Source organism: Doryrhamphus excisus, unplaced genomic scaffold, assembly GCF_030265055.1.
Source record: "Doryrhamphus excisus isolate RoL2022-K1 unplaced genomic scaffold, RoL_Dexc_1.0 HiC_scaffold_25, whole genome shotgun sequence".
NCBI classification, from domain to species: Eukaryota; Metazoa; Chordata; class Actinopteri; order Syngnathiformes; family Syngnathidae; genus Doryrhamphus; species Doryrhamphus excisus.
The window spans coordinates 641993-657500 of NW_026652243.1; the positions used below are offsets into that span (position 1 = coordinate 641993).

General features: G+C 52.4%; 47 non-coding genes and 21 pseudogenes across 47 annotated transcripts; all 68 read left to right on the top strand.

Moving 5' to 3' along the window:
- Positions 1-100: 100 nt before the first annotated feature.
- LOC131114484 (5S ribosomal RNA) lies at positions 101-219 on the top strand. Its single transcript, XR_009121792.1, has one exon. It is a non-coding gene; the product is annotated as a 5S ribosomal RNA (ribosomal RNA).
- Positions 220-331: 112 nt separating this feature from the next.
- On the top strand, positions 332-440 carry LOC131112532 (5S ribosomal RNA; annotated as a pseudogene).
- Positions 441-552: 112 nt separating this feature from the next.
- On the top strand, positions 553-671 carry LOC131116478 (5S ribosomal RNA). The gene has a single exon (XR_009123725.1). It is a non-coding gene; the product is annotated as a 5S ribosomal RNA (ribosomal RNA).
- Positions 672-783: 112 nt separating this feature from the next.
- On the top strand, positions 784-902 carry LOC131114495 (5S ribosomal RNA). The gene has a single exon (XR_009121803.1). It is a non-coding gene; the product is annotated as a 5S ribosomal RNA (ribosomal RNA).
- A 112-nt stretch (positions 903-1014) lies between these two features.
- Positions 1015-1123, top strand: LOC131113176 (5S ribosomal RNA; annotated as a pseudogene).
- A 112-nt stretch (positions 1124-1235) lies between these two features.
- Positions 1236-1354, top strand: LOC131114579 (5S ribosomal RNA). The gene has a single exon (XR_009121886.1). It is a non-coding gene; the product is annotated as a 5S ribosomal RNA (ribosomal RNA).
- Positions 1355-1466: 112 nt separating this feature from the next.
- LOC131118599 (5S ribosomal RNA) lies at positions 1467-1585 on the top strand. Its single transcript, XR_009125760.1, has one exon. It is a non-coding gene; the product is annotated as a 5S ribosomal RNA (ribosomal RNA).
- Positions 1586-1697: 112 nt separating this feature from the next.
- On the top strand, positions 1698-1806 carry LOC131113343 (5S ribosomal RNA; annotated as a pseudogene).
- Positions 1807-1918: 112 nt separating this feature from the next.
- On the top strand, positions 1919-2037 carry LOC131114580 (5S ribosomal RNA). The gene has a single exon (XR_009121887.1). It is a non-coding gene; the product is annotated as a 5S ribosomal RNA (ribosomal RNA).
- A 112-nt stretch (positions 2038-2149) lies between these two features.
- Positions 2150-2268, top strand: LOC131118093 (5S ribosomal RNA). The gene has a single exon (XR_009125264.1). It is a non-coding gene; the product is annotated as a 5S ribosomal RNA (ribosomal RNA).
- A 112-nt stretch (positions 2269-2380) lies between these two features.
- Positions 2381-2489, top strand: LOC131112534 (5S ribosomal RNA; annotated as a pseudogene).
- A 112-nt stretch (positions 2490-2601) lies between these two features.
- LOC131116492 (5S ribosomal RNA) lies at positions 2602-2720 on the top strand. The gene has a single exon (XR_009123738.1). It is a non-coding gene; the product is annotated as a 5S ribosomal RNA (ribosomal RNA).
- Positions 2721-2832: 112 nt separating this feature from the next.
- Positions 2833-2951, top strand: LOC131114507 (5S ribosomal RNA). Its single transcript, XR_009121814.1, has one exon. It is a non-coding gene; the product is annotated as a 5S ribosomal RNA (ribosomal RNA).
- A 112-nt stretch (positions 2952-3063) lies between these two features.
- On the top strand, positions 3064-3182 carry LOC131117291 (5S ribosomal RNA). The gene has a single exon (XR_009124513.1). It is a non-coding gene; the product is annotated as a 5S ribosomal RNA (ribosomal RNA).
- Positions 3183-3294: 112 nt separating this feature from the next.
- LOC131117377 (5S ribosomal RNA) lies at positions 3295-3413 on the top strand. The gene has a single exon (XR_009124596.1). It is a non-coding gene; the product is annotated as a 5S ribosomal RNA (ribosomal RNA).
- Positions 3414-3525: 112 nt separating this feature from the next.
- On the top strand, positions 3526-3634 carry LOC131113344 (5S ribosomal RNA; annotated as a pseudogene).
- A 112-nt stretch (positions 3635-3746) lies between these two features.
- On the top strand, positions 3747-3865 carry LOC131114581 (5S ribosomal RNA). Its single transcript, XR_009121888.1, has one exon. It is a non-coding gene; the product is annotated as a 5S ribosomal RNA (ribosomal RNA).
- A 112-nt stretch (positions 3866-3977) lies between these two features.
- Positions 3978-4096, top strand: LOC131118094 (5S ribosomal RNA). Its single transcript, XR_009125265.1, has one exon. It is a non-coding gene; the product is annotated as a 5S ribosomal RNA (ribosomal RNA).
- A 112-nt stretch (positions 4097-4208) lies between these two features.
- Positions 4209-4317, top strand: LOC131112535 (5S ribosomal RNA; annotated as a pseudogene).
- A 112-nt stretch (positions 4318-4429) lies between these two features.
- LOC131116503 (5S ribosomal RNA) lies at positions 4430-4548 on the top strand. The gene has a single exon (XR_009123749.1). It is a non-coding gene; the product is annotated as a 5S ribosomal RNA (ribosomal RNA).
- A 112-nt stretch (positions 4549-4660) lies between these two features.
- On the top strand, positions 4661-4779 carry LOC131114519 (5S ribosomal RNA). Its single transcript, XR_009121826.1, has one exon. It is a non-coding gene; the product is annotated as a 5S ribosomal RNA (ribosomal RNA).
- Positions 4780-4891: 112 nt separating this feature from the next.
- On the top strand, positions 4892-5010 carry LOC131116336 (5S ribosomal RNA). Its single transcript, XR_009123588.1, has one exon. It is a non-coding gene; the product is annotated as a 5S ribosomal RNA (ribosomal RNA).
- Positions 5011-5122: 112 nt separating this feature from the next.
- On the top strand, positions 5123-5231 carry LOC131113177 (5S ribosomal RNA; annotated as a pseudogene).
- Positions 5232-5343: 112 nt separating this feature from the next.
- LOC131114582 (5S ribosomal RNA) lies at positions 5344-5462 on the top strand. Its single transcript, XR_009121889.1, has one exon. It is a non-coding gene; the product is annotated as a 5S ribosomal RNA (ribosomal RNA).
- Positions 5463-5574: 112 nt separating this feature from the next.
- Positions 5575-5693, top strand: LOC131118600 (5S ribosomal RNA). The gene has a single exon (XR_009125761.1). It is a non-coding gene; the product is annotated as a 5S ribosomal RNA (ribosomal RNA).
- A 112-nt stretch (positions 5694-5805) lies between these two features.
- Positions 5806-5914, top strand: LOC131113345 (5S ribosomal RNA; annotated as a pseudogene).
- Positions 5915-6026: 112 nt separating this feature from the next.
- Positions 6027-6145, top strand: LOC131114583 (5S ribosomal RNA). Its single transcript, XR_009121890.1, has one exon. It is a non-coding gene; the product is annotated as a 5S ribosomal RNA (ribosomal RNA).
- Positions 6146-6257: 112 nt separating this feature from the next.
- On the top strand, positions 6258-6376 carry LOC131118095 (5S ribosomal RNA). The gene has a single exon (XR_009125266.1). It is a non-coding gene; the product is annotated as a 5S ribosomal RNA (ribosomal RNA).
- A 112-nt stretch (positions 6377-6488) lies between these two features.
- LOC131112536 (5S ribosomal RNA) lies at positions 6489-6597 on the top strand (annotated as a pseudogene).
- Positions 6598-6709: 112 nt separating this feature from the next.
- Positions 6710-6828, top strand: LOC131116515 (5S ribosomal RNA). Its single transcript, XR_009123760.1, has one exon. It is a non-coding gene; the product is annotated as a 5S ribosomal RNA (ribosomal RNA).
- Positions 6829-6940: 112 nt separating this feature from the next.
- Positions 6941-7059, top strand: LOC131114531 (5S ribosomal RNA). Its single transcript, XR_009121837.1, has one exon. It is a non-coding gene; the product is annotated as a 5S ribosomal RNA (ribosomal RNA).
- Positions 7060-7171: 112 nt separating this feature from the next.
- On the top strand, positions 7172-7290 carry LOC131117292 (5S ribosomal RNA). Its single transcript, XR_009124514.1, has one exon. It is a non-coding gene; the product is annotated as a 5S ribosomal RNA (ribosomal RNA).
- Positions 7291-7402: 112 nt separating this feature from the next.
- Positions 7403-7521, top strand: LOC131117378 (5S ribosomal RNA). The gene has a single exon (XR_009124597.1). It is a non-coding gene; the product is annotated as a 5S ribosomal RNA (ribosomal RNA).
- A 112-nt stretch (positions 7522-7633) lies between these two features.
- On the top strand, positions 7634-7742 carry LOC131113346 (5S ribosomal RNA; annotated as a pseudogene).
- A 112-nt stretch (positions 7743-7854) lies between these two features.
- On the top strand, positions 7855-7973 carry LOC131114584 (5S ribosomal RNA). The gene has a single exon (XR_009121891.1). It is a non-coding gene; the product is annotated as a 5S ribosomal RNA (ribosomal RNA).
- A 112-nt stretch (positions 7974-8085) lies between these two features.
- Positions 8086-8204, top strand: LOC131118096 (5S ribosomal RNA). Its single transcript, XR_009125267.1, has one exon. It is a non-coding gene; the product is annotated as a 5S ribosomal RNA (ribosomal RNA).
- A 112-nt stretch (positions 8205-8316) lies between these two features.
- LOC131113178 (5S ribosomal RNA) lies at positions 8317-8425 on the top strand (annotated as a pseudogene).
- Positions 8426-8537: 112 nt separating this feature from the next.
- Positions 8538-8656, top strand: LOC131114585 (5S ribosomal RNA). The gene has a single exon (XR_009121892.1). It is a non-coding gene; the product is annotated as a 5S ribosomal RNA (ribosomal RNA).
- A 112-nt stretch (positions 8657-8768) lies between these two features.
- LOC131118898 (5S ribosomal RNA) lies at positions 8769-8887 on the top strand. Its single transcript, XR_009126040.1, has one exon. It is a non-coding gene; the product is annotated as a 5S ribosomal RNA (ribosomal RNA).
- Positions 8888-8999: 112 nt separating this feature from the next.
- LOC131113348 (5S ribosomal RNA) lies at positions 9000-9108 on the top strand (annotated as a pseudogene).
- Positions 9109-9220: 112 nt separating this feature from the next.
- On the top strand, positions 9221-9329 carry LOC131111765 (5S ribosomal RNA; annotated as a pseudogene).
- Positions 9330-9441: 112 nt separating this feature from the next.
- LOC131118097 (5S ribosomal RNA) lies at positions 9442-9560 on the top strand. Its single transcript, XR_009125268.1, has one exon. It is a non-coding gene; the product is annotated as a 5S ribosomal RNA (ribosomal RNA).
- A 112-nt stretch (positions 9561-9672) lies between these two features.
- LOC131112537 (5S ribosomal RNA) lies at positions 9673-9781 on the top strand (annotated as a pseudogene).
- A 112-nt stretch (positions 9782-9893) lies between these two features.
- LOC131116526 (5S ribosomal RNA) lies at positions 9894-10012 on the top strand. Its single transcript, XR_009123771.1, has one exon. It is a non-coding gene; the product is annotated as a 5S ribosomal RNA (ribosomal RNA).
- Positions 10013-10124: 112 nt separating this feature from the next.
- Positions 10125-10243, top strand: LOC131114543 (5S ribosomal RNA). The gene has a single exon (XR_009121848.1). It is a non-coding gene; the product is annotated as a 5S ribosomal RNA (ribosomal RNA).
- A 112-nt stretch (positions 10244-10355) lies between these two features.
- On the top strand, positions 10356-10464 carry LOC131112538 (5S ribosomal RNA; annotated as a pseudogene).
- Positions 10465-10576: 112 nt separating this feature from the next.
- Positions 10577-10695, top strand: LOC131116538 (5S ribosomal RNA). Its single transcript, XR_009123782.1, has one exon. It is a non-coding gene; the product is annotated as a 5S ribosomal RNA (ribosomal RNA).
- A 112-nt stretch (positions 10696-10807) lies between these two features.
- LOC131114555 (5S ribosomal RNA) lies at positions 10808-10926 on the top strand. Its single transcript, XR_009121859.1, has one exon. It is a non-coding gene; the product is annotated as a 5S ribosomal RNA (ribosomal RNA).
- Positions 10927-11038: 112 nt separating this feature from the next.
- LOC131117293 (5S ribosomal RNA) lies at positions 11039-11157 on the top strand. The gene has a single exon (XR_009124515.1). It is a non-coding gene; the product is annotated as a 5S ribosomal RNA (ribosomal RNA).
- A 112-nt stretch (positions 11158-11269) lies between these two features.
- On the top strand, positions 11270-11388 carry LOC131117379 (5S ribosomal RNA). Its single transcript, XR_009124598.1, has one exon. It is a non-coding gene; the product is annotated as a 5S ribosomal RNA (ribosomal RNA).
- A 112-nt stretch (positions 11389-11500) lies between these two features.
- On the top strand, positions 11501-11609 carry LOC131113349 (5S ribosomal RNA; annotated as a pseudogene).
- A 112-nt stretch (positions 11610-11721) lies between these two features.
- On the top strand, positions 11722-11840 carry LOC131114586 (5S ribosomal RNA). Its single transcript, XR_009121893.1, has one exon. It is a non-coding gene; the product is annotated as a 5S ribosomal RNA (ribosomal RNA).
- A 112-nt stretch (positions 11841-11952) lies between these two features.
- LOC131118099 (5S ribosomal RNA) lies at positions 11953-12071 on the top strand. Its single transcript, XR_009125270.1, has one exon. It is a non-coding gene; the product is annotated as a 5S ribosomal RNA (ribosomal RNA).
- A 112-nt stretch (positions 12072-12183) lies between these two features.
- Positions 12184-12292, top strand: LOC131113179 (5S ribosomal RNA; annotated as a pseudogene).
- A 112-nt stretch (positions 12293-12404) lies between these two features.
- On the top strand, positions 12405-12523 carry LOC131114587 (5S ribosomal RNA). Its single transcript, XR_009121894.1, has one exon. It is a non-coding gene; the product is annotated as a 5S ribosomal RNA (ribosomal RNA).
- A 112-nt stretch (positions 12524-12635) lies between these two features.
- On the top strand, positions 12636-12754 carry LOC131118900 (5S ribosomal RNA). The gene has a single exon (XR_009126042.1). It is a non-coding gene; the product is annotated as a 5S ribosomal RNA (ribosomal RNA).
- A 112-nt stretch (positions 12755-12866) lies between these two features.
- On the top strand, positions 12867-12975 carry LOC131113350 (5S ribosomal RNA; annotated as a pseudogene).
- Positions 12976-13087: 112 nt separating this feature from the next.
- Positions 13088-13206, top strand: LOC131114589 (5S ribosomal RNA). Its single transcript, XR_009121896.1, has one exon. It is a non-coding gene; the product is annotated as a 5S ribosomal RNA (ribosomal RNA).
- Positions 13207-13318: 112 nt separating this feature from the next.
- Positions 13319-13437, top strand: LOC131118100 (5S ribosomal RNA). The gene has a single exon (XR_009125271.1). It is a non-coding gene; the product is annotated as a 5S ribosomal RNA (ribosomal RNA).
- Positions 13438-13549: 112 nt separating this feature from the next.
- On the top strand, positions 13550-13658 carry LOC131112539 (5S ribosomal RNA; annotated as a pseudogene).
- A 112-nt stretch (positions 13659-13770) lies between these two features.
- On the top strand, positions 13771-13889 carry LOC131116549 (5S ribosomal RNA). The gene has a single exon (XR_009123793.1). It is a non-coding gene; the product is annotated as a 5S ribosomal RNA (ribosomal RNA).
- A 112-nt stretch (positions 13890-14001) lies between these two features.
- On the top strand, positions 14002-14120 carry LOC131114566 (5S ribosomal RNA). Its single transcript, XR_009121872.1, has one exon. It is a non-coding gene; the product is annotated as a 5S ribosomal RNA (ribosomal RNA).
- Positions 14121-14232: 112 nt separating this feature from the next.
- On the top strand, positions 14233-14351 carry LOC131116337 (5S ribosomal RNA). The gene has a single exon (XR_009123589.1). It is a non-coding gene; the product is annotated as a 5S ribosomal RNA (ribosomal RNA).
- Positions 14352-14463: 112 nt separating this feature from the next.
- Positions 14464-14572, top strand: LOC131113180 (5S ribosomal RNA; annotated as a pseudogene).
- A 112-nt stretch (positions 14573-14684) lies between these two features.
- LOC131114590 (5S ribosomal RNA) lies at positions 14685-14803 on the top strand. The gene has a single exon (XR_009121897.1). It is a non-coding gene; the product is annotated as a 5S ribosomal RNA (ribosomal RNA).
- A 112-nt stretch (positions 14804-14915) lies between these two features.
- Positions 14916-15034, top strand: LOC131118601 (5S ribosomal RNA). Its single transcript, XR_009125762.1, has one exon. It is a non-coding gene; the product is annotated as a 5S ribosomal RNA (ribosomal RNA).
- Positions 15035-15146: 112 nt separating this feature from the next.
- Positions 15147-15255, top strand: LOC131113351 (5S ribosomal RNA; annotated as a pseudogene).
- Positions 15256-15367: 112 nt separating this feature from the next.
- Positions 15368-15486, top strand: LOC131114591 (5S ribosomal RNA). Its single transcript, XR_009121898.1, has one exon. It is a non-coding gene; the product is annotated as a 5S ribosomal RNA (ribosomal RNA).
- Positions 15487-15508: the final 22 nt, after the last annotated feature.

A 15508-nucleotide genomic window follows, 5' to 3' on the forward strand; every position in this document is an offset into this window, starting at 1 on the left:
TGCTCTTGACTGACAGCAGAGGGCGCTGTTTGACACTTTTTGCTGGAGTCTAGTTTGGCCTGCGTCGCCTTCAAATAGGATCTTTTCAGTTGCCTTGGCAGCTTACGGCCATACTACCCTGAAAACGCCCGATCTCATCCGATCTCGGAAGCTAAGCAGGGGCGGGCCTGGTTAGTACTTGGATGGGAGACCGCCTGGGAATACCAGGTGCTGTAAGCTTTTTATGGTTTCTGCTCTTGCCTGAAAGCAGAGGGCGCTGTTTGACACTTTCTGCTGGAGTCTAGTTTGGCCTGCGTCGCCTTCAAATAGGATCTTTTCAGTTGATCTGGCAGCTTACGGCCATACTACCCTGAAAACGCCCGATCTCGGACGCTAAGCAGGGGCGGGCCTGGTTAGTACTTGGATGGGAGACCGCCTGGGAATACCAGGTGCTGTAAGCTTTTTATAGTTTCTGCTCTTGCCTGACAGCAAAGGGCGCTGTTTGACACTTTTTGCTGGAGTCTAGTTTGGCCTGCGTTGCCTTCAAATAGGATCTTTTCAGTTGCCTTGGCAGCTTACAGCCATACTACCCTGAAAACGCCCGATCTCATCCGATCTCGGAAGCTAAGCAGGGGCGGGCCTGGTTAGTACTTGGATGGGAGACCGCCTGGGAATACCAGGTGCTGTAAGCTTTTTATGGTTTCTGCTCTTGACTGACAGCAGAGGGCGCTGTTTGACACTTTTTGCTGGAGTCTAGTTTGGCCTGCGTCGCCTTCAAATAGGATCTTTTCAGTTGCCTTGGCAGCTTACGGCCATACTACCCTGAAAACGCCCGATCTCATCCGATCTCGGAAGCTAAGCAGGGGCGGGCCTGGTTAGTACTTGGATGGGAGACCGCCTGGGAATACCAGGTGCTGTAAGCTTTTTATGGTTTCTGCTCTTGCCTGAAAGCAAAGGGCGCTGTTTGACACTTTTTGCTGGAGTCTAGTTTGGTCTGCGTCGCCTTCAAATAGGATCTTTTCAGTTGACCTGGCAGCTTACGGCCAAACTACCCTGAAAACGCCCGATCTCGGACGCTAAGCAGGGGCGGGCCTGGTTAGTACTTGGATGGGAGACCGCCTGGGAATACCAGGTGCTGTAAGCTTTTTATGGTTTCTGCTCTTGCCTGACAGCAAAGGGCGCTGTTTGACACTTTTTGCCAGAGTCTAGTTTGGCCTGCGTCACCTTCAAATAGGATCTTTTCAGTTGACCTGGCAGCTTACGGCCATACTACCCTGAAAACGCCCGATCTCGTCCGATCTCGGAAGCTAAGCAGGGGCGGGCCTGGTTAGTACTTGGATGGGAGACCGCCTGGGAATACCAGGTGCTGTAAGCTTTTTATGGTTTCTGCTCTTGCCTGACAGCAGAGGGCGCTGTTTGACCCTTTTTGCTGGAGTCTAGTTTGGCCTGCGTCACCTTCAAATAGGATATTTTCAGTTGACCTGGCAGCTTACGGACATACTACCCTGAAAAAGCCCGATCTCGTCCGATCTCGGAAGCTAAGCAGGGGCGGACCTGGTTAGTACTTGGATGGGAGACCGCCTGGGAATACCAGGTGCTGTAAGCTTTTTATGGTTTCTGCTCTTGCCTGACAGCAAAAGGCGCTGTTTGACACTTTTTGCCAGAGCCTAGTTTGGCCTGCGTCGCCTTCAAATAGGATCTTTTCAGTTGATCTGGCAGCTTACGGCCATACTACCCTGAAAACGCCCGATCTCGGACGCTAAGCAGGGGCGGGCCTGGTTGGTACTTGGATGGGAGACCGCCTGGGAATACCAGGTGCTGTAAGCTTTTTATGGTTTCTGCTCTTGCCTGACAGCAAAGGGCGCTGTTTGACACTTTTTGCCAGAGTCTAGTTTGGCCTGCGTCACCTTCAAATAGGATCTTTTCAGTTGACCTGGCAGCTTACGGCCATACTACCCTGAAAACGCCCGATCTCGTCCGATCTCGGAAGCTAAGCAGGGGCGGGCCTGGTTAGTACTTGGATGGGAGACCGCCTGGGAATACCAGGTGCTGTAAGCTTTTTATGGTTTCTGCTCTTGCCTGACAGCAGAGGGCGCTGTTTGACCCTTTTTGCTGGAGTCTAGTTTGGCCTGCGTCACCTTCAAATAGGATCTTTTCAGTTGACCTGGCAGCTTACGGCCATACTACCCTTAAAACGCCTGATCTCGTCCGATCTCGGAAGCTAAGCAGGGGCGGGCCTGGTTAGTGCTTGGATGGGAGACCGCCTGGGAATACCAGGTGCTGTAAGCTTTTTATGGTTTCTGCTCTTTCCTGACAGCAGAGGGCGCTGTTTGACACTTTTTGCTGGAGTCTAGTTTGGCCTGCGTCGCCTTCAAATAGGATCTTTTCAGTTGATCTGGCAGCTTACGGCCATACTACCCTGAAAACGCCCGATCTCGGACGCTAAGCAGGGGCGGGCCTGGTTAGTACTTGGATGGGAGACCGCCTGGGAATACCAGGTGCTGTAAGCTTTTTATAGTTTCTGCTCTTGCCTGACAGCAAAGGGCGCTGTTTGACACTTTTTGCTGGAGTCTAGTTTGGCCTGCGTTGCCTTCAAATAGGATCTTTTCAGTTGCCTTGGCAGCTTACAGCCATACTACCCTGAAAACGCCCGATCTCATCCGATCTCGGAAGCTAAGCAGGGGCGGGCCTGGTTAGTACTTGGATGGGAGACCGCCTGGGAATACCAGGTGCTGTAAGCTTTTTATGGTTTCTGCTCTTGACTGACAGCAGAGGGCGCTGTTTGACACTTTTTGCTGGAGTCTAGTTTGGCCTGCGTCGCCTTCAAATAGGATCTTTTCAGTTGCCTTGGCAGCTTACGGCCATACTACCCTGAAAACGCCCGATCTCATCCGATCTCGGAAGCTAAGCAGGGGCGGGCCTGGTTAGTACTTGGATGGGAGACCGCCTGGGAATACCAGGTGCTGTAAGCTTTTTATGGTTTCTGCTCTTGCCTGAAAGCAAAGGGCGCTGTTTGACACTTTTTGCCAGAGTCTAGTTTGGCCTGCGTCACCTTCAAATAGGATCTTTTCAGTTGACCTGGCAGCTTACGGCCATACTACCCTGAAAACGCCCGATCTCGTCCGATCTCGGAAGCTAAGCAGGGGCGGACCTGGTTAGTACTTGGATGGGAGACCGCCTGGGAATACCAGGTGCTGCAAGCTTTTTATGGTTTCTGCTCTTGCCTGACAGCAAAAGGCGCTGTTTGACACTTTTTGCCAGAGCCTAGTTTGGCCTGCGTCGCCTTCAAATAGGATCTTTTCAGTTGATCTGGCAGCTTACGGCCATACTATCCTGAAAAAGCCCGATCTCGTCCGATCTCGGAAGCTAAGCAGGGGCGGGCCTGGTTAGTACTTGGATGGGAGACCGCCTGGGAATACCAGGTGCTGTAAGCTTTTTATGGTTTCTGCTCTTGCCTGACAGCAAAAGGCGCTGTTTGACACTTTTTGCCAGAGCCTAGTTTGGCCTGCGTCGCCTTCAAATAGGATCTTTTCAGTTGATCTGGCAGCTTACGGCCATACTACCCTGAAAACGCCCGATCTCGGACGCTAAGCAGGGGCGGGCCTGGTTGGTACTTGGATGGGAGACCGCCTGGGAATACCAGGTGCTGTAAGCTTTTTATGGTTTCTGCTCTTGCCTGACAGCAAAGGGCGCTGTTTGACACTTTTTGCCAGAGTCTAGTTTGGCCTGCGTCACCTTCAAATAGGATCTTTTCAGTTGACCTGGCAGCTTACGGCCATACTACCCTGAAAACGCCCGATCTCGTCCGATCTCGGAAGCTAAGCAGGGGCGGGCCTGGTTAGTACTTGGATGGGAGACCGCCTGGGAATACCAGGTGCTGTAAGCTTTTTATGGTTTCTGCTCTTGCCTGACAGCAGAGGGCGCTGTTTGACCCTTTTTGCTGGAGTCTAGTTTGGCCTGCGTCACCTTCAAATAGGATCTTTTCAGTTGACCTGGCAGCTTACGGCCATACTACCCTTAAAACGCCTGATCTCGTCCGATCTCGGAAGCTAAGCAGGGGCGGGCCTGGTTAGTGCTTGGATGGGAGACCGCCTGGGAATACCAGGTGCTGTAAGCTTTTTATGGTTTCTGCTCTTTCCTGACAGCAGAGGGCGCTGTTTGACACTTTTTGCTGGAGTCTAGTTTGGCCTGCGTCGCCTTCAAATAGGATCTTTTCAGTTGATCTGGCAGCTTACGGCCATACTACCCTGAAAACGCCCGATCTCGGACGCTAAGCAGGGGCGGGCCTGGTTAGTACTTGGATGGGAGACCGCCTGGGAATACCAGGTGCTGTAAGCTTTTTATGGTTTCTGCTCTTGCCTGACAGCAAAGGGCGCTGTTTGACACTTTTTGCTGGAGTCTAGTTTGGCCTGCGTTGCCTTCAAATAGGATCTTTTCAGTTGCCTTGGCAGCTTACAGCCATACTACCCTGAAAACGCCCGATCTCATCCGATCTCGGAAGCTAAGCAGGGGCGGGCCTGGTTAGTACTTGGATGGGAGACCGCCTGGGAATACCAGGTGCTGTAAGCTTTTTATGGTTTCTGCTCTTGACTGACAGCAGAGGGCGCTGTTTGACACTTTTTGCTGGAGTCTAGTTTGGCCTGCGTCGCCTTCAAATAGGATCTTTTCAGTTGCCTTGGCAGCTTACGGCCATACTACCCTGAAAACGCCCGATCTCATCCGATCTCGGAAGCTAAGCAGGGGCGGGCCTGGTTAGTACTTGGATGGGAGACCGCCTGGGAATACCAGGTGCTGTAAGCTTTTTATGGTTTCTGCTCTTGCCTGAAAGCAGAGGGCGCTGTTTGACACTTTCTGCTGGAGTCTAGTTTGGCCTGCGTCGCCTTCAAATAGGATCTTTTCAGTTGCCCTGGCAGCTTACGGCCATACTACCCTGAAAAGGCCCGATCTCGTCCGATCTCGGAAGCTAAGCAGGGGTGGGCCTGGTTAGTACTTGGATGGGAGACCGCCTGGGAATACCAGGTGCTGTAAGCTTTTTATGGTTTCTGCTCTTGCCTGACAGCAGAGGGCGCTGTTTGACACTTTTTGCTGGAGTCTAGTTTGGTCTGCGTCGCCTTCAAATAGGATCTTTTCAGTTGACCTGGCAGCTTACGGCCAAACTACCCTGAAAACGCCCGATCTCGGACGCTAAGCAGGGGCGGGCCTGGTTAGTACTTGGATGGGAGACCGCCTGGGAATACCAGGTGCTGTAAGCTTTTTATGGTTTCTGCTCTTGCCTGACAGCAAAGGGCGCTGTTTGACACTTTTTGCCAGAGTCTAGTTTGGCCTGCGTCACCTTCAAATAGGATCTTTTCAGTTGACCCGGCAGCTTACGGCCATACTACCCTGAAAACGCCCGATCTCGTCCGATCTCGGAAGCTAAGCAGGGGCGGGCCTGGTTAGTACTTGGATGGGAGACCGCCTGGGAATACCAGGTGCTGTAAGCTTTTTATGGTTTCTGCTCTTGCCTGACAGCAGAGGGCGCTGTTTGACCCTTTTTGCTGGAGTCTAGTTTGGCCTGCGTCACCTTCAAATAGGATATTTTCAGTTGACCTGGCAGCTTACGGACATACTACCCTGAAAAAGCCCGATCTCGTCCGATCTCGGAAGCTAAGCAGGGGCGGACCTGGTTAGTACTTGGATGGGAGACCGCCTGGGAATACCAGGTGCTGTAAGCTTTTTATGGTTTCTGCTCTTGCCTGACAGCAAAAGGCGCTGTTTGACACTTTTTGCCAGAGCCTAGTTTGGCCTGCGTCGCCTTCAAATAGGATCTTTTCAGTTGATCTGGCAGCTTACGGCCATACTACCCTGAAAACGCCCGATCTCGGACGCTAAGCAGGGGCGGGCCTGGTTGGTACTTGGATGGGAGACCGCCTGGGAATACCAGGTGCTGTAAGCTTTTTATGGTTTCTGCTCTTGCCTGACAGCAAAGGGCGCTGTTTGACACTTTTTGCCAGAGTCTAGTTTGGCCTGCGTCACCTTCAAATAGGATCTTTTCAGTTGACCTGGCAGCTTACGGCCATACTACCCTGAAAACGCCCGATCTCGTCCGATCTCGGAAGCTAAGCAGGGGCGGGCCTGGTTAGTACTTGGATGGGAGACCGCCTGGGAATACCAGGTGCTGTAAGCTTTTTATGGTTTCTGCTCTTGCCTGACAGCAGAGGGCGCTGTTTGACCCTTTTTGCTGGAGTCTAGTTTGGCCTGCGTCACCTTCAAATAGGATCTTTTCAGTTGACCTGGCAGCTTACGGCCATACTACCCTTAAAACGCCTGATCTCGTCCGATCTCGGAAGCTAAGCAGGGGCGGGCCTGGTTAGTGCTTGGATGGGAGACCGCCTGGGAATACCAGGTGCTGTAAGCTTTTTATGGTTTCTGCTCTTTCCTGACAGCAGAGGGCGCTGTTTGACACTTTTTGCTGGAGTCTAGTTTGGCCTGCGTCGCCTTCAAATAGGATCTTTTCAGTTGATCTGGCAGCTTACGGCCATACTACCCTGAAAACGCCCGATCTCGGACGCTAAGCAGGGGCGGGCCTGGTTAGTACTTGGATGGGAGACCGCCTGGGAATACCAGGTGCTGTAAGCTTTTTATAGTTTCTGCTCTTGCCTGACAGCAAAGGGCGCTGTTTGACACTTTTTGCTGGAGTCTAGTTTGGCCTGCGTTGCCTTCAAATAGGATCTTTTCAGTTGCCTTGGCAGCTTACAGCCATACTACCCTGAAAACGCCCGATCTCATCCGATCTCGGAAGCTAAGCAGGGGCGGGCCTGGTTAGTACTTGGATGGGAGACCGCCTGGGAATACCAGGTGCTGTAAGCTTTTTATGGTTTCTGCTCTTGACTGACAGCAGAGGGCGCTGTTTGACACTTTTTGCTGGAGTCTAGTTTGGCCTGCGTCGCCTTCAAATAGGATCTTTTCAGTTGCCTTGGCAGCTTACGGCCATACTACCCTGAAAACGCCCGATCTCATCCGATCTCGGAAGCTAAGCAGGGGCGGGCCTGGTTAGTACTTGGATGGGAGACCGCCTGGGAATACCAGGTGCTGTAAGCTTTTTATGGTTTCTGCTCTTGCCTGAAAGCAAAGGGCGCTGTTTGACACTTTTTGCCAGAGTCTAGTTTGGCCTGCGTCACCTTCAAATAGGATCTTTTCAGTTGACCTGGCAGCTTACGGCCATACTACCCTGAAAACGCCCGATCTCGTCCGATCTCGGAAGCTAAGCAGGGGCGGACCTGGTTAGTACTTGGATGGGAGACCGCCTGGGAATACCAGGTGCTGCAAGCTTTTTATGGTTTCTGCTCTTGCCTGACAGCAAAAGGCGCTGTTTGACACTTTTTGCCAGAGCCTAGTTTGGCCTGCGTCGCCTTCAAATAGGATCTTTTCAGTTGATCTGGCGGCTTACGGCCATACTATCCTGAAAAAGCCCGATCTCGTCCGATCTCGGAAGCTAAGCAGGGGCGGGCCTGGTTAGTACTTGGATGGGAGACCGCCTGGGAATACCAGGTGCTGTAAGCTTTATATGGTTTCTGCTCTTGCCTGACAGCAGAGGGCGCTGTTTGACACTTTTTGCTGGAGTCTAGTTTGGCCTGCGTCGCCTTCAAATAGGATCTTTTCAGTTGATCTGGCAGCTTACGGCCATACTACCCTGAAAACGCCCGATCTCGGACGCTAAGCAGGGGCGGGCCTGGTTGGTACTTGGATGGGAGACCGCCTGGGAATACCAGGTGCTGTAAGCTTTTTATGGTTTCTGCTCTTGCCTGACAGCAAAGGGCGCTGTTTGACACTTTTTGCCAGAGTCTAGTTTGGCCTGCGTCACCTTCAAATAGGATCTTTTCAGTTGACCTGGCAGCTTACGGCCATACTACCCTGAAAACGCCCGATCTCGTCCGATCTCGGAAGCTAAGCAGGGGCGGGCCTGGTTAGTACTTGGATGGGAGACCGCCTGGGAATACCAGGTGCTGTAAGCTTTTTATGGTTTCTGCTCTTGCCTGACAGCAGAGGGCGCTGTTTGACCCTTTTTGCTGGAGTCTAGTTTGGCCTGCGTCACCTTCAAATAGGATCTTTTCAGTTGACCTGGCAGCTTACGGCCATACTACCCTTAAAACGCCTGATCTCGTCCGATCTCGGAAGCTAAGCAGGGGCGGGCCTGGTTAGTGCTTGGATGGGAGACCGCCTGGGAATACCAGGTGCTGTAAGCTTTTTATGGTTTCTGCTCTTGCCTGACAGCAGAGGGCGCTGTTTGACACTTTTTGCTGGAGTCTAGTTTGGTCTGCGTCGCCTTCAAATAGGATCTTTTCAGTTGACCTGGCAGCTTACGGCCAAACTACCCTGAAAACGCCCGATCTCGGACGCTAAGCAGGGGCGGGCCTGGTTAGTACTTGGATGGGAGACCGCCTGGGAATACCAGGTGCTGTAAGCTTTTTATGGTTTCTGCTCTTGCCTGACAGCAAAGGGCGCTGTTTGACACTTTTTGCCAGAGTCTAGTTTGGCCTGCGTCACCTTCAAATAGGATCTTTTCAGTTGACCTGGCAGCTTACGGCCATACTACCCTGAAAACGCCCGATCTCGTCCGATCTCGGAAGCTAAGCAGGGGCGGGCCTGGTTAGTACTTGGATGGGAGACCGCCTGGGAATACCAGGTGCTGTAAGCTTTTTATGGTTTCTGCTCTTGCCTGACAGCAGAGGGCGCTGTTTGACCCTTTTTGCTGGAGTCTAGTTTGGCCTGCGTCACCTTCAAATAGGATATTTTCAGTTGACCTGGCAGCTTACGGACATACTACCCTGAAAAAGCCCGATCTCGTCCGATCTCGGAAGCTAAGCAGGGGCGGACCTGGTTAGTACTTGGATGGGAGACCGCCTAGGAATACCAGGTGCTGTAAGCTTTTTATGGTTTCTGCTCTTGCCTGACAGCAAAAGGCGCTGTTTGACACTTTTTGCCAGAGCCTAGTTTGGCCTGCGTCGCCTTCAAATAGGATCTTTTCAGTTGATCTGGCAGCTTACGGCCATACTACCCTGAAAACGCCCGATCTCGGACGCTAAGCAGGGGCGGGCCTGGTTGGTACTTGGATGGGAGACCGCCTGGGAATACCAGGTGCTGTAAGCTTTTTATGGTTTCTGCTCTTGCCTGACAGCAAAGGGCGCTGTTTGACACTTTTTGCCAGAGTCTAGTTTGGCCTGCGTCACCTTCAAATAGGATCTTTTCAGTTGACCTGGCAGCTTACGGCCATACTACCCTGAAAACGCCCGATCTCGGAAGCTAAGCAGGGGCGGGCCTGGTTAGTACTTGGATGGGAGACCGCCTGGGAATACCAGGTGCTGTAAGCTTTTTATGGTTTCTGCTCTTGCCTGACAGCAGAGGGCGCTGTTTGACCCTTTTTGCTGGAGTCTAGTTTGGCCTGCGTCACCTTCAAATAGGATCTTTTCAGTTGACCTGGCAGCTTACGGCCATACTACCCTTAAAACGCCTGATCTCGTCCGATCTCGGAAGCTAAGCAGGGGCGGGCCTGGTTAGTGCTTGGATGGGAGACCGCCTGGGAATACCAGGTGCTGTAAGCTTTTTATGGTTTCTGCTCTTTCCTGACAGCAGAGGGCGCTGTTTGACACTTTTTGCTGGAGTCTAGTTTGGCCTGCGTCGCCTTCAAATAGGATCTTTTCAGTTGATCTGGCAGCTTACGGCCATACTACCCTGAAAACGCCCGATCTCGGACGCTAAGCAGGGGCGGGCCTGGTTAGTACTTGGATGGGAGACCGCCTGGGAATACCAGGTGCTGTAAGCTTTTTATGGTTTCTGCTCTTGCCTGACAGCAAAGGGCGCTGTTTGACACTTTTTGCTGGAGTCTAGTTTGGCCTGCGTTGCCTTCAAATAGGATCTTTTCAGTTGCCTTGGCAGCTTACAGCCATACTACCCTGAAAACGCCCGATCTCATCCGATCTCGGAAGCTAAGCAGGGGCGGGCCTGGTTAGTACTTGGATGGGAGACCGCCTGGGAATACCAGGTGCTGTAAGCTTTTTATGGTTTCTGCTCTTGACTGACAGCAGAGGGCGCTGTTTGACACTTTTTGCTGGAGTCTAGTTTGGCCTGCGTCGCCTTCAAATAGGATCTTTTCAGTTGCCTTGGCAGCTTACGGCCATACTACCCTGAAAACGCCCGATCTCATCCGATCTCGGAAGCTAAGCAGGGGCGGGCCTGGTTAGTACTTGGATGGGAGACCGCCTGGGAATACCAGGTGCTGTAAGCTTTTTATGGTTTCTGCTCTTGCCTGAAAGCAGAGGGCGCTGTTTGACACTTTCTGCTGGAGTCTAGTTTGGCCTGCGTCGCCTTCAAATAGGATCTTTTCAGTTGATCTGGCAGCTTACGGCCATACTACCCTGAAAACGCCCGATCTCGGACGCTAAGCAGGGGCGGGCCTGGTTAGTACTTGGATGGGAGACCGCCTGGGAATACCAGGTGCTGTAAGCTTTTTATAGTTTCTGCTCTTGCCTGACAGCAAAGGGCGCTGTTTGACACTTTTTGCTGGAGTCTAGTTTGGCCTGCGTTGCCTTCAAATAGGATCTTTTCAGTTGCCTTGGCAGCTTACAGCCATACTACCCTGAAAACGCCCGATCTCATCCGATCTCGGAAGCTAAGCAGGGGCGGGCCTGGTTAGTACTTGGATGGGAGACCGCCTGGGAATACCAGGTGCTGTAAGCTTTTTATGGTTTCTGCTCTTGACTGACAGCAGAGGGCGCTGTTTGACACTTTTTGCTGGAGTCTAGTTTGGCCTGCGTCGCCTTCAAATAGGATCTTTTCAGTTGCCTTGGCAGCTTACGGCCATACTACCCTGAAAACGCCCGATCTCATCCGATCTCGGAAGCTAAGCAGGGGCGGGCCTGGTTAGTACTTGGATGGGAGACCGCCTGGGAATACCAGGTGCTGTAAGCTTTTTATGGTTTCTGCTCTTGCCTGAAAGCAAAGGGCGCTGTTTGACACTTTTTGCCAGAGTCTAGTTTGGCCTGCGTCACCTTCAAATAGGATCTTTTCAGTTGACCTGGCAGCTTACGGCCATACTACCCTGAAAACGCCCGATCTCGTCCGATCTCGGAAGCTAAGCAGGGGCGGACCTGGTTAGTACTTGGATGGGAGACCGCCTGGGAATACCAGGTGCTGCAAGCTTTTTATGGTTTCTGCTCTTGCCTGACAGCAAAAGGCGCTGTTTGACACTTTTTGCCAGAGCCTAGTTTGGCCTGCGTCGCCTTCAAATAGGATCTTTTCAGTTGATCTGGCGGCTTACGGCCATACTATCCTGAAAAAGCCCGATCTCGTCCGATCTCGGAAGCTAAGCAGGGGCGGGCCTGGTTAGTACTTGGATGGGAGACCGCCTGGGAATACCAGGTGCTGTAAGCTTTATATGGTTTCTGCTCTTGCCTGACAGCAGAGGGCGCTGTTTGACACTTTTTGCTGGAGTCTAGTTTGGCCTGCGTCGCCTTCAAATAGGATCTTTTCAGTTGATCTGGCAGCTTACGGCCATACTACCCTGAAAACGCCCGATCTCGGACGCTAAGCAGGGGCGGGCCTGGTTGGTACTTGGATGGGAGACCGCCTGGGAATACCAGGTGCTGTAAGCTTTTTATGGTTTCTGCTCTTGCCTGACAGCAAAGGGCGCTGTTTGACACTTTTTGCCAGAGTCTAGTTTGGCCTGCGTCACCTTCAAATAGGATCTTTTCAGTTGACCTGGCAGCTTACGGCCATACTACCCTGAAAACGCCCGATCTCGTCCGATCTCGGAAGCTAAGCAGGGGCGGGCCTGGTTAGTACTTGGATGGGAGACCGCCTGGGAATACCAGGTGCTGTAAGCTTTTTATGGTTTCTGCTCTTGCCTGACAGCAGAGGGCGCTGTTTGACCCTTTTTGCTGGAGTCTAGTTTGGCCTGCGTCACCTTCAAATAGGATCTTTTCAGTTGACCTGGCAGCTTACGGCCATACTACCCTTAAAACGCCTGATCTCGTCCGATCTCGGAAGCTAAGCAGGGGCGGGCCTGGTTAGTGCTTGGATGGGAGACCGCCTGGGAATACCAGGTGCTGTAAGCTTTTTATGGTTTCTGCTCTTGCCTGACAGCAGAGGGCGCTGTTTGACACTTTTTGCTGGAGTCTAGTTTGGTCTGCGTCGCCTTCAAATAGGATCTTTTCAGTTGACCTGGCAGCTTACGGCCAAACTACCCTGAAAACGCCCGATCTCGGACGCTAAGCAGGGGCGGGCCTGGTTAGTACTTGGATGGGAGACCGCCTGGGAATACCAGGTGCTGTAAGCTTTTTATGGTTTCTGCTCTTGCCTGACAGCAAAGGGCGCTGTTTGACACTTTTTGCCAGAGTCTAGTTTGGCCTGCGTCACCTTCAAATAGGATCTTTTCAGTTGACCTGGCAGCTTACGGCCATACTACCCTGAAAACGCCCGATCTCGTCCGATCTCGGAAGCTAAGCAGGGGCGGGCCTGGTTAGTACTTGGATGGGAGACCGCCTGGGAATACCAGGTGCTGTAAGCTTTTTATGGTTTCTGCTCTTGCCTGACAGCAGAGGGCGCTGTTTGACCCTTTTTGCTGGAGTCTAGTTTGGCCTGCGTCACCTTCAAATAGGATATTTTCAGTTGACCTGGCAGCTTACGGACATACTACCCTGAAAAAGCCCGATCTCGTCCGATCTCGGAAGCTAAGCAGGGGCGGACCTGGTTAGTACTTGGATGGGAGACCGCCTAGGAATACCAGGTGCTGTAAGCTTTTTATGGTTTCTGCTCTTGCCTGACAGCAAAAGGCGCTGTTTGACACTTTTTGCCAGAGCCTAGTTTGGCCTGCGTCGCCTTCAAATAGGATCTTTTCAGTTGATCTGGCAGCTTACGGCCATACTACCCTGAAAACGCCCGATCTCGGACGCTAAGCAGGGGCGGGCCTGGTTGGTACTTGGATGGGAGACCGCCTGGGAATACCAGGTGCTGTAAGCTTTTTATGGTTTCTGCTCTTGCCTGACAGCAAAGGGCGCTGTTTGACACTTTTTGCCAGAGTCTAGTTTGGCCTGCGTCACCTTCAAATAGGATCTTTTCAGTTGACCTGGCAGCTTACGGCCATACTACCCTGAAAACGCCCGATCTCGTCCGATCTCGGAAGCTAAGCAGGGGCGGGCCTGGTTAGTACTTGGATGGGAGACCGCCTGGGAATACCAGGTGCTGTAAGCTTTTTATGGTTTCTGCTCTTGCCTGACAGCAGAGGGCGCTGTTTGACCCTTTTTGCTGGAGTCTAGTTTGGCCTGCGTCACCTTCAAATAGGATCTTTTCAGTTGACCTGGCAGCTTACGGCCATACTACCCTTAAAACGCCTGATCTCGTCCGATCTCGGAAGCTAAGCAGGGGCGGGCCTGGTTAGTGCTTGGATGGGAGACCGCCTGGGAATACCAGGTGCTGTAAGCTTTTTATGGTTTCTGCTCTTTCCTGACAGCAGAGGGCGCTGTTTGACACTTTTTGCTGGAGTCTAGTTTGGCCTGCGTCGCCTTCAAATAGGATCTTTTCAGTTGATCTGGCAGCTTACGGCCATACTACCCTGAAAACGCCCGATCTCGGACGCTAAGCAGGGGCGGGCCTGGTTAGTACTTGGATGGGAGACCGCCTGGGAATACCAGGTGCTGTAAGCTTTTTATGGTTTCTGCTCTTGCCTGACAGCAAAGGGCGCTGTTTGACACTTTTTGCTGGAGTCTAGTTTGGCCTGCGTTGCCTTCAAATAGGATCTTTTCAGTTGCCTTGGCAGCTTACAGCCATACTACCCTGAAAACGCCCGATCTCATCCGATCTCGGAAGCTAAGCAGGGGCGGGCCTGGTTAGTACTTGGATGGGAGACCGCCTGGGAATACCAGGTGCTGTAAGCTTTTTATGGTTTCTGCTCTTGACTGACAGCAGAGGGCGCTGTTTGACACTTTTTGCTGGAGTCTAGTTTGGCCTGCGTCGCCTTCAAATAGGATCTTTTCAGTTGCCTTGGCAGCTTACGGCCATACTACCCTGAAAACGCCCGATCTCATCCGATCTCGGAAGCTAAGCAGGGGCGGGCCTGGTTAGTACTTGGATGGGAGACCGCCTGGGAATACCAGGTGCTGTAAGCTTTTTATGGTTTCTGCTCTTGCCTGAAAGCAGAGGGCGCTGTTTGACACTTTCTGCTGGAGTCTAGTTTGGCCTGCGTCGCCTTCAAATAGGATCTTTTCAGTTGCCCTGGCAGCTTACGGCCATACTACCCTGAAAAGGCCCGATCTCGTCCGATCTCGGAAGCTAAGCAGGGGTGGGCCTGGTTAGTACTTGGATGGGAGACCGCCTGGGAATACCAGGTGCTGTAAGCTTTTTATGGTTTCTGCTCTTGCCTGACAGCAGAGGGCGCTGTTTGACACTTTTTGCTGGAGTCTAGTTTGGTCTGCGTCGCCTTCAAATAGGATCTTTTCAGTTGACCTGGCAGCTTACGGCCAAACTACCCTGAAAACGCCCGATCTCGGACGCTAAGCAGGGGCGGGCCTGGTTAGTACTTGGATGGGAGACCGCCTGGGAATACCAGGTGCTGTAAGCTTTTTATGGTTTCTGCTCTTGCCTGACAGCAAAGGGCGCTGTTTGACACTTTTTGCCAGAGTCTAGTTTGGCCTGCGTCACCTTCAAATAGGATCTTTTCAGTTGACCCGGCAGCTTACGGCCATACTACCCTGAAAACGCCCGATCTCGTCCGATCTCGGAAGCTAAGCAGGGGCGGGCCTGGTTAGTACTTGGATGGGAGACCGCCTGGGAATACCAGGTGCTGTAAGCTTTTTATGGTTTCTGCTCTTGCCTGACAGCAGAGGGCGCTGTTTGACCCTTTTTGCTGGAGTCTAGTTTGGCCTGCGTCACCTTCAAATAGGATCTTTTCAGTTGACCTGGCAGCTTACGGACATACTACCCTGAAAAAGCCCGATCTCGTCCGATCTCGGAAGCTAAGCAGGGGCGGACCTGGTTAGTACTTGGATGGGAGACCGCCTGGGAATACCAGGTGCTGTAAGCTTTTTATGGTTTCTGCTCTTGCCTGACAGCAAAAGGCGCTGTTTGACACTTTTTGCCAGAGCCTAGTTTGGCCTGCGTCGCCTTTAAATAGGATCTTTTCAGTTGATCTGGCAGCTTACGGCCATACTACCCTGAAAACGCCCGATCTCGGACGCTAAGCAGGGGCGGGCCTGGTTGGTACTTGGATGGGAGACCGCCTGGGAATACCAGGTGCTGTAAGCTTTTTATGGTTTCTGCTCTTGCCTGACAGCAAAGGGCGCTGTTTGACACTTTTTGCCAGAGTCTAGTTTGGCCTGCGTCACCTTCAAATAGGATCTTTTCAGTTGACCTGGCAGCTTACGGCCATACTACCCTGAAAACGCCCGATCTCGTCCGATCTCGGAAGCTAAGCAGGGGCGGGCCTGGTTAGTACTTGGATGGGAGACCGCCTGGGAATACCAGGTGCTGTAAGCTTTTTATGGTTTCTGCTCTTGCC